Below are 12,102 nucleotides of genomic sequence, written 5' to 3'. Positions count from 1 at the left end.
AAACCAATTTACTGCTATTTCAAACTTACAAATAGACATATCTATAACACTAATAAACAAAATTAGGCCAAAATCTAAATATAATTTACCGCCTTATGCCTAACAGTAACATGAGTAACACGAGTTACTATGTCAATAATTTCTCACTTGTTCCAAAATATTTTGGATCAGACAGTTCATTTTGACGTTAGACGCAATGCAAGTTAATTATATATATAGATATACTGTAAATTTCAAGAACCTTTGATTTAGATACCGTAAAAATATTAGATAATTATTTCCAGTTGCATAAGGATATATATACACATCCGTCGTTAACATTTGTATTACATGTCACCCTTCCCAGACACATTCTTATGAGTCGACCTCTTGTTTGTAATCTAATTGTCAAATTTTACTGTACAAGGTAAACAATTTAAAAGCAATCATATATATCAAGAAATCTGTTCTCTATTGACGATAATAATATCAATTTGCAATAAATGTGGCCATTGCACCATGTATTTTCGTTATAAATCAATTTTCGATAGTTGTTAAATTAACGTGAAACACGTAAAAAATAACAAAAATAACTCCGAGGAAAATTTTAAACGGACAATCCCTAAGCAAATGGCGAAATCAAATGTTCAAACGAACGAAAACATCTGTCATATGCCTAACTGGGTATAGGCATTTTCATATGTAGAAAATAGTGGATTATACCTGAATTTGAATATTAACAAGTTTAAAAACATACTTCTTCTTCTTCTTCTTTAAGGTCAACAAGGCTTCAATACTGAAGAATACATGTTGTTGCGCATGCGTGATTGACAAAAATTTATACAAAATTTATAAAAATATTTTATAACAATTGGAGTGTTTGTATTTACAGATTGTGATTAAAAATATATGTACATGTTTTGTTTGAATTTGTTTATTTGAAGCTAGAGAGAACAGCTGGTGTTAGCTGATCTCTAAAGCTGTCAACAGTGGTGGTTTCAATTACAGTTTGTGGTAGTAAATTCCATTGAATAATTGTTCGCGGGAAGTATGACCATTTGTATGTGTCCTTGGAAGTTTGGATGTGTCTGTATGTCTGAGTATGATTTTGTCTTGTTCTGCTGTCTGTTTGTTCAAGAATATGCGATGGAATGGCTACAAGACAATGTATTACTTTATAAAATAAAATAAGTCTGGTTTTTAAGCGTCTCTCAGCTAGTGGTGGCCATTTCAACTGATTTAGCATGTTTGTGACACTGCTCGTGTAATCGTGGGATCCCAGACACTACAACTATATTCCAGTTTGGGTCTTACTAGTGCCTGGTATGCTCTTGGTTTTGTTTCTGTGTTTGTAATTTTTAAATTTCATTTTAGAAAACCAAGTGATCTGTTCCCATTTGATACTATGTTGTCTATATGTTTGTTCCACGTCAGATTTGATTGTAAGGTAATGCCTAGATATTTTGCGGATGTAACTGATTCGAGAATGTGATTGTGGAGGATGTAATTATGCCGGTAGTTATTTTTTTTTTGAGAGATGGAAAGGTTTGTACATTTATCATGGTGAAATGCCATAAGCCTATCTGACTCCCATCGAGCTGCTGAGTCAAGGTCAAGTTGTAGCTTATGACAATCATCTTGTGTTTTTATTTCCCTATAAATTATACTGTCATCAGCAAAGAGTCTAATTTACTGTGATCTAGGTATTCCGGTAAGTCATTTATATAGATAAGAAACAGTATCGGGCCTAATACTGTTCCTTGTGGTACACCAGATGTTACGGGTACTGAGGTGGAGGAAATGCCATTAATGACTACTGTTTGTGTTCTGTCCTGTAAAAATGTCTGAATCCAATTTAGGGTGTTATTTTCAATACCAGAGAATTTGAGTTTGTAAAGGAGGTGACGATGTGAGACTTTGTCGAACGCTTTAGCGAAGTCCATTATGATTAAGTCAATTTGTGTGTTACTATTATTTGATCGTGCTAGTTCCTGAATGAAGTCTATTAATTGTGTTTCACACGACCTTGATTTTCTGAAGCCGTGCTGAAGATCGTATAATATGTGATGTTTTTCAAGGTGAGACATGATGTTACTTGTAATGATATGTTCCATTAGCTTGCAACATATGCAGGTTAAAGATATTGGCATGTAGTTTACGGGTTTGTATTTTTCCCCCTTTTTGAAAGCTGGAGCTACATTAGCATGTTTCCAGTCCTTAGGTGTTTCTCCAGTATTAAGTGACTTTTTAAATATCAATGTAAGAATTGGTGAGATTTGTTCCTTTAGTTCTTTAAGGACTCTGCCATTGATATTGTCCGGGCCGCAAGCTTTATGTGGATTTATGTTTGACAGTAATTAAGTAATACCTGCTTCAGTGATTGTTATTTTTGGCATTTTTGGGTGGGGGCCTGTACCTTTGTCTGGGATGTTATCATCTGTTTCATCTGTAAATACTGATTGGAACTGTTGATTTAAAATGTTCGCTTTTTCCTCAGTGTCTGTAACTAGTTTGCCGTCTTTTTTCAAAGGTGCAACACCAGTGTTATCAGATCGTGTGCTTTTGATGTAGCTAAACAGATTTTTTGGTTTTGGTTTTGATGTTTCATATTGACCAGGTTCGTCTATTGGTATGTCACAGATCATTTTTTCAATATATTTCCAATATTCTGTTCGTAATTCTTTTTGTACTATTTGTTTTAACTTTTTATATTTTTCTGGATCTTCCTTCCTTTTTTGATAAGCTTTGTTTTTCTTATTTATAAGCCTACACAGTTTGTCTGTTACCCAAGGTAATCTATGTTTGTAAGTTATCATTTTGTGTGGTACATTTGTTTCTATAGATTTTATGAGGTCTATCTTAAAATTTTCCTACAATTCATTTACATTACTGTGTTTGTATTTTTCTTGTATTGTTGTTAATAATACAGTGAGATCAGCTTTTACGTTCTCTCAATTTGCTTTATTAAATTTCATGATTTTTCTAGGTAGTTCCCGTACCCTTTTTAGCCATGTGTCAATTTCAAGGTATACTATATCATGATCTGCCTAACCAATTGGTGGTAAAGTTGTCATTTTATTTACACTAGATTGATTATTAGTGAAGAACAAATCTAGGGTTCTGTCTTTGCGTGTTTCTATATCTACCATTTGTTGTAAATTATGGTCAAAAGCTATGTCTAGAAGTTGTTGGTGTAATTTTTGTTCTGGTTTTCCAGCAATAATAGATGGAAGTGACCAATCAATATGGCCTAAGTTAAAGTCTCCTCCTAGCCATATGTTAGAATTTGAGATGTTTTTGATTTTTGTTAAAGAACTATTTAAGTTTTCAAGAGACGTTCCATCATCTGATGGGGGTCGGTAATAACATCCGACAATGATCTTTTTGGTGCCTGAAATGTTAATTTCGGCCCATACATTTTCACAATCTGTTTGGAATTCATCTACTTTGGAGCTTATAAACTCTTTGGTGATAGCAATAAATACTCCGCCATAACTTTTTTCCTTTGTTATTATGTGTTCTATCTTTTCGGTACACATTGTAAAGGTTTGGTGGAAAAAGTTCATGTGATGGTATATTAGGATTTAAACAGGTTTCAGTACCTATAATTATATCAGGTTTTGCAGAGTTAATAATTCTTCAAGTTCTGGTTTTTTATTACAGATAGACTTAAAATTAATGTTTACCACTCTAATTGGTCTTTTAAATTTAGACGAGGTTGATTTAGATGGAATGTTTTGATTTTTTTCATTCAATTTTGGTGATGAAGTAGCTACTGGGACACCAGGGCTACTGACCAGAGAACTTGTGCTTAAGTTTGAGAACTGGTTTTCTGTTTCAATGCTATAGGTGGAGTTAAATAAAGCAGTTGAAAAATTTGGCATTCCACAATTGATACATTCCCAGGACACATTACTAGCATCCATGAATCTGAATACACCTGTGTGGATATGTTGGCATTGTATGTGGAACCATTTATCACAATTATCACAACATACTGCCCTGGTCTTCCAAGTTACAGCCTTGCCACAAGTACTACAAGGCCATTTTGGTGTTCTGGGCCCTGGGTTAGTTTCTGTGTCGAAGGCATTGGCTAGTAGTAAGATAAAGATGTATTTACTTGCTGGTCTACCTTTGTTTACTTTGAGCTGGGTGACAAGTACTCCTGTCGTTCGAATGTTTGAATGGTTAATGATAGAACGAGCTTGACATGTATATACTGGCTTAAATACATTTAGTTGGGTAATTACTAATAATCTGATGGACAAGATCAGTGGGGTATAATATAGCTGCATTATAATAATACCTTTTACTAGTGGTCGAATTTCAGAGCTGTGAAAAGAGGGTAATTTTGTTAGTTGAGCAGTTGTTAATCTTCGTCTCCTGGGCAACTCAGGAGTACAGGTTAAGAGAAAAGCCTCATTAATAAACAGTTTTAGCGTCAAAGTGAAAAAGTTGATAGTCCGTTTGTTTACTTCCGGTAATGTTGGATCATGTGATCTAAGGGCGGCAACTGTGATTTTCATTCATTGATATGAAGGATTCTGATTTCTTTCTTTGATGAATTTTTAGTGTAATTTTTGTTGTGTGTCAAATGAATACCTATTTACAAAGTATAAAATATGATTTTCAATGGCAGCTACTGCCTAATTTTCGTAATAAATAACTTTCTTCAAGAGCCAAAAGGAGAGACGTCAATCAAAACACTTAAATTAAAACACTTTTGCATACTTACTTTAAATCACAATTCCATTAATCACTTCATTGTTTGTATTGTATTTTATGATTTTGTAATGTTTGTAAATCATATAATGCAATATGTAAATATGAAATGCATGAATTTCTAAAAATGCACTCATGTTCAGTGTGATACATCATAGGTTTTTCAGTTCATCAGGAGACAAGCTATGTTATCCAGACGATTTTACAATTATTTCATGTTGCCATAAGACACATTTATATCACCAATTGAGAAAAATATGCCATGAACGAAAGGTAATTAGTCGCCGTTTGCATGACGATAACTATGTCAATGAATGTCTAGCTTGTTTAACAGGAATACAAATTATGCTATAAAAGTTTGACCTACTAACACTGGAAGCGATTGTTATTAAATCAATAAATGGAATGATATGAAGCCCTCATTAGATGAGATTTCGAAATACTCTGGTGACTTTCTTTATAGCAGTTTTCTTCCGATATTCGAAATTAGCTGTTTTGTACGATAACATCTATATAATATTTATCAGAAACCTGAACCTTTCGGAATAATATCCATGATCCATAACCTTGAATTTGAGAGCAATAGCACATGTCAATGTGATGTTTTCGATTTTGACGTATTTTAAAACTTCAAACGTGAAAAGGCCATACTATTTTGTCCTAGTTTGGATGACATATAAAATCAAAAACGTTAAATTAACATTATTTGAACTTCAAGCAAAATGTTGCCATAACTTTAAAAGGGACCCATATATTTTTACAACCAGTGTGAAGATTTTTTTCATGTGAACCAGAAGTATCGTTTTGTAAATCGGAAGTAACAAATCGTCCGCTAGCTTTCAAACAAAAATGAATAGAAACCATATTTTTGTCGAATCATTGTATTCTACATTATTAAACGACACTAGACTTGACATTTTGTAGACCAATTACAATAGTTGTCCATTTTCTCAAATTTTTATTTGAAGGGGGAACAAATAGAGCTCACATAGTGCATATTTGTACAAAAATTTACTTTAGTTTTCAATTTGTGAGGTTAAACGAATTTTATTTTTTATGTTACTATCTCTTTTTTCACATTTAAATGTGATCCCATTTTACTTTTTAAAACAGCTAAACTTTACTAAACTATCGGGTGTCCTTGTATTATTTTTTCATGTGGTTAACTACAAAAACACCTTTCTTGTCGATGAATGTTTTTCAATCTACTCATAATTTCTAAATACTTAATCATGCCAACATTTACAGAGCCCTGTATACAAAATATAATGGTCAGGCTTTTTGAAACAGCACGCACGATATAATAAAGGTAGACGTTTCTAATGTCAAAATTAAACGGAAAGCATGCCCTCGAGGAAAATGTATTAGGAAACGCATTTATGACGTCATTTTGTTGATGTCAAGGTCAAAAATTTATATTATGTAAATCATTTCTGAAATACAAATATATGAGACTTTCAAGCTGTCTTATCAATATTTGCACCTATTCGCAATTGTTACATGGGGGTATTAATACTATAATTATACCTTTTCTGATAATCATGGAGTTTTGCATCCGAAGAAGACAGATGATAGGAAGATGACATTAATTACGAATAGCAAAACTTCCTGTAGCATTTCGAACTGTAGTTGATTTACCCGCAGCCTCTTCAACACTTTTTTTTCAAGTTTTAATTGAGCTCATGTTAATTGTAATGAAATTTTCCTACGTTAGGTTTGAAATATTTTGTTTTTCAAGTTCTATTTTTTGTTTTTTTTTCAATAAATAGCCGCATCTATTCTAGGTTCAGAAAAGTTTGTTTAATCATTTCAAACTTTTAATTTCCATCAGAGAATAGTGATAGTTTCAGAATTTCCAATGCAAAATGAAAGATATATACCGATCTGCTTTGGCTTAGAGCTTCATATTTCGACGCTAACTTTCGCCTCAGTGTTTTGAAGACAAGTCTTTAATTTTTTTGCATTCCATGTTATCGTCTGTCAGTTTAAGATCTCGTTATTATCGTGACCGTATCCCGTTTAATTATAATATACGGTTAATTGTAACACCACTCAACTAGGTCATAAAATATCATTCAGTGGTGTATGTATGCACATTACTAACGAGTTCAATAAAAGCCATTATCTGTTACTTACGATCGCCAAGTCTTATAAGTAGATATATTCATCAATTTAATGTACAAACTGATAATATAAGACGAAAAAGATATTCTGCATGCAGCAAACTAGTCTTCGTATCGTTTTGTGAAAACAGACAGGAGTAATTATCCTTAACTAAGTTATCATCAGATAATATCTTGAATAGCAAAACACGTCCTTTTTATAGATTGGTTCTCTTTTAAAATTACTGTGCAGTCTAAAATTTATACTAAGAGGGAATTAAAAAATGATAACCAAAAAGAATAACTCGTATGTTTTAATGATATATTACGGGCACGTTTTGACGCGTACTTGCTTATCTTAGATGAAATTATGGAGTATGTACCCGATGCAAATGGATAAGTCTGAGAAGTAGAAACATGTATAATACAATTAACCATCAAATCCACAGTTTTCATTCCATGTCATAATTAAAAAGTCTGAAATGGTATCTAAGAAGTGGACATGCTTGCCGACAGTGGTAGAAGCGTTCGACCCCAATATTAACTGCTGAAGATTGTCAGTTTTCCAACCAACGGTCGTTGGTTTTCATCGGATATTCCGGCTTCCTCCACCAAAACAAAATTGACCGCCACGAAATGGCACAATAATACTAAAAGTGGCGTTGAAAATCAACCAATCAATCACACTTTTGACTTGTGAATTCTATAAATGTTCGATTATAGTAATTGAATCGAAAATAAAACAACTCTATGTTGATGAGGTACTCCGATTTTGAAGCGAAAAGGTAACATGAGTAACGTAGTATACAAAATATTTGGTGTCGTTGTTTGAACTTAATTCCTGCAAGAAGATAGTGATTCAAGCAGGGGAACGTTATGATTTATACAAATACATGATTTGTTTCAAATAAATACTAGCATATCATGTATACATCTTGCAAGTGTTTTACGATTGTTGTCCATTCGTTTGAGCTTTTGATTTTGCCATTTGATTCGGGACTTTCCTTGTTGAATTATCCTTTGAGTTTTGTATTTTTGTAATTTTACTTGTTTCTGTGTGTGTGCGGTAGGCAAATCACCTCACAAATAAACAATAAAGATTCCAGCAAATAGTACGGCGATGAATAAGATTTAACGTTACGAAATTTGGTTAACTGCTTTTGCAACTTATCTTAAATTCATATAGTTAACCACATAGCACATCCATCAATTGAAGGTAATTTGCAGAACAATTAGTTGAAACGTTAAATTAAATAAATTGTAACTACTTAAAACTAACTCCCAGTAGAAACATCAATCATCGTGATAGCACAGTTTGCGTCAAGTTTTATAAATGTAACTAATATGTTATAACACGGTAATAGAAGAACTGTTGTCTTTGGAATTACAAAATCTCACACCTTGTCATGTACAGTTATACCGTAAAATGTAATACGGTATTAGTGCCAATAAGACAGTTAACGTTGTCGATAAACACAAAATAAAAAGGATACAAATGAAATAATGTGGTATTAGACATTTGCGGAAACTAGGTCTATACCTAGGATTACACTTTAGACTTACGATTACAGGTGACAAAAACAAGGGGTCATCTGAAAATACAAAAACAAAGCAAAAATACAATACAAAATAAAAGAAAGTTGTCTTCTATTTATAACATAAAAAAAAAATAAGATGTAAGCAACACCTGGGACCATTATATTTGGGACTATTATACTACTATACCAGGCAACACGTTAATATTTCATGTGTCCGAAGCGCCGCTTTTCTGGATTTACCATCAGGACCGCACAAAGCCGATTATTTGAAGACATGGATTTATAAGGACAGAAGGTGAAGATAGATGTATGATATATATTATAAGCAGGAAGAATAGGCTTTCCACGTGAAACTGTTAATGCAATGGTTAGTATACAAAAACCAGCAAAAAAAGTTCACTGAGAGGATACTCAACAGACTGTTTCATTTGAAATAGTAGTGTTGGTGTCGTGTTTGTTATGCACGATTACAAGTTTGTATCCGCAACTGTTGCCTTGCCGACTTAAATAGATTGTGATTGTTTTTAACAATTTCTTCTCGCCTGCTACCCTATTGCATTTTTTATCCCTAACAATCAATTGATTAGATTTGCGTATAAACTTTGTGTTGAAATAAACAACGTCGAAGTGAGAGATCACGGGCTGTTCCGGGGGTTAAAACACCCTTTTCTTGTCGATCAATGCTTTTGAATAGAGCCATATGGTCGGACCCCACCCTTTACCTTGGGTTGGAATCCCCGTTTGAAGATGGCTGGAGCGACCCCTGCGTCGTCAGGGCAATCTATATTACAATTCCATGAAATTAGTACCAGTCTCGGAACAGTGGTCAACGCTCATGTTTCGAGTATACCAGTCCCACCCATGTTCATGGCGGATAATTATCGACACAGCGAAAATAAAAGTCCATATTTAATGATTCCAAAGATCTTTATCATAAAAAAACAACTTGGAACTGGTTTGTCATTTTCAGTGGCGGATCTGGAAATTTATATAAGTCGGGGCCCACTGGCTGCCTAAGAGAGGGTCCGCTCACGTCACTCGTCAGTGATTCCCTATATAATAAACAATTTATTTTTCTTAAAAGGGGGGACCCAGGCCCACTGCCCCCTCCTAAATCCGCCTCTGATTTTTTTGTGTGTTGCTGTAGAAAACATAGTTGGCAAGTTTTATCCCAGGAATAGGTTACCTTAGACGTATTTGATACAACTCTTTGGAATTTTGGATCCTCAATTCTCTTCAACTTCGTACTTGTTTGGCTTTAAACATATTTTGATATGTAGACGAAACGCGCGTCTGGCGTACTAAATTATAATCCTGGTACCTTTGATAACTATTTTAGTACATTTATACTCTTACATTTCACCTGAGTCTGACGAACAATCTAAAATATATTTCCGACATAGAGAATTTCGTTGATAACTGTTTTTTTTTCTCGAATAATTTTGATTTTTTTTTCTATTGAAACCAAAAACGTAGACAAAAGTGTTTGTCCTATTCAGAAAAAAATAAAAGATTTCAAAGTTACACCGAACGGCAAGTGAAATTTCATGAAGAATAAATAGCTCATCCGTCCGCTGTATTTGCTCATTCTCTTTAAAACAAAATAAAAAAGAGAAAGGATGTCTTAGCATAAACACGCTAACACACTCCATGTTTGTTTGCACCTTTCCTAAAGTCTTGCTGACTTTTTACAGCAATTGTCCCAATCTAGCTACTGCAACGATAAATATTTTGTGTGTCTCATGTTAAATTAATTTTTAAAATGATGTTAGTTCATTCTAACATATGTCGTACAATTACAGCATTTTCAACCTGGATAACACCGTATACAATAATTAATGTTAACACATTGCTGAAAATGTATTAGAAAAATCGTTGTTCAACAAAAGCAAAACATTACTTTCGTTACATTGTTTTGGATCGACGGTTTAATTTTACTCTTTGAGAAAGCCCAAAATTGCCTGTAAGTGTAATTGTAAACCTAATCATAGGTGTATGACAGTTCCCTCAGATGTCTATTAATGCCAAGGATACAATTATCCATACACACTCTCAAATTATACTTTCGTGTTGATTTGACGTGTTGACACAATTTATAATGTGTTTGTTATTCAACGTTTGCAGTTTAGTGTTATATCTTTTTGCACATTTGTATATGTCCTACTTTTGTTTAGTATAACGATAAATGTTCACTTTTGTTCTCTTACAATAAAGAACAACTTTATCTATATTCATAACTACAAAGTTATAGTATCTAAAGTTGCCGGCGTATATTACTTTATTACAACAATTTGCCCCAAGTTATATGTTGCAATGTTATACTACAGTTTCTGGTTAGGTTGAAGGTTAGAATCTGTTGAAGGTTTAACCCCGCTGCATTTCTTTGCATCTCTCATAAACAATTTGATGTTAAGTAGTTGTCGTGTGTTTCTGTGGTTTATAAGTGTTTCTCGTTTTTTATGGATTAGGCTGTTAGTATTTCTGTTTGAATCGTTTGCAAAACGTGAAGTTAGGGCTCTTCATAGCTTGCTGTTTGGTGCTTCATAGCTTGGTGTTTGGTGTTTTGTTTGGCTTCGCGTTAAAGGCCGGTCTGTGACCTATATATGTTTACTTTTTACAAATTGTAACTTGGATAGAGAGTTGTCTCATTGGCACTCATACTGCATTTTCTTATATCTTTTAACAAATGAGAAGGTTACAAACAACAACAGATCACTGCATATAAGATACTATTATAAAAAAGAATATGTGGTATGATTGCCAATGATACAACTATCCACAAAAGACCAAAATGACACAGACATTAACAACTATAGGTCACCGTACAGCCTTCAACAAAGCCCATACCGCATAGTCAGCTATAAAAGGCCCCGATAAGAAAATGTAAAACAATTCAAACGAGAAAACTAACGGCCTTATTTATGTAAAAAAATGAATGAATATTTATATTTCTAATGAACATTTGCAATAAGGTAAAGACGCAACAAAAATACACCGCGGACATGAACGTTTTATATTTATATCTGTTTAGCTAGATTCATGTTCTGTATTTCGTTTCGTTGTAAAATTTCACAACGTTTGACGATTTTAGCACACAAATATGATACAACATTAATAGGAATAAGACTTTAATCTCTGATTCCTTTAACGGATTTAGCTATATTTTATGGATCTTTTAGATTATAGCTCTTCATGTTTTATATAAGCTTTGGATTTCAAATATTTTGACCACGGGCATCGATCACTGAAGAGATATGTATTGCCGAAATGCGCATCTGGTGCAGGAAAATTATTACCGTTAATGTTATTACATTATATTACACTGAAACCAACATGTTTTCAATATCAAAGCAAGTAAATTGGCAGGCACTTTTTATTATTAAAATTCACAAATATTTTCCTTTTTAAAAGGCTTTGTATTGTTCAATGTTACGATCAAATTGCTGAGTATAATCTAATTCAATATTGCACCAAATGAATTATTAAATCATGTTTTAATCTAAAACCAGCTTAATTGAAGTAACCTGAATAGAATTTGCCATTAGTGCATTGCCTATCACTTTTTTTACAATAAAACTGTACAAAGGCATATGGCTTTACATACGAAACGTAGAACATAAGATTACATAACATACTAAATAGCGTATTAAAGTCTTGTAATAAAGATTTATTATCTATGTAGCAATATTCAAAGCGCAATGTTTAAAGCAGAAACAGCTTGACACACTGTAACTGCGATACATGTTCTGTGTTTTAAAGAG

The sequence above is a fragment of the Mytilus galloprovincialis genome, chromosome 7, assembly GCF_965363235.1.
Source record: "Mytilus galloprovincialis chromosome 7, xbMytGall1.hap1.1, whole genome shotgun sequence".
Classification (NCBI taxonomy): domain Eukaryota; kingdom Metazoa; phylum Mollusca; class Bivalvia; order Mytilida; family Mytilidae; genus Mytilus; species Mytilus galloprovincialis.
Note: the sequence above shows the minus strand (reverse complement) of the source record.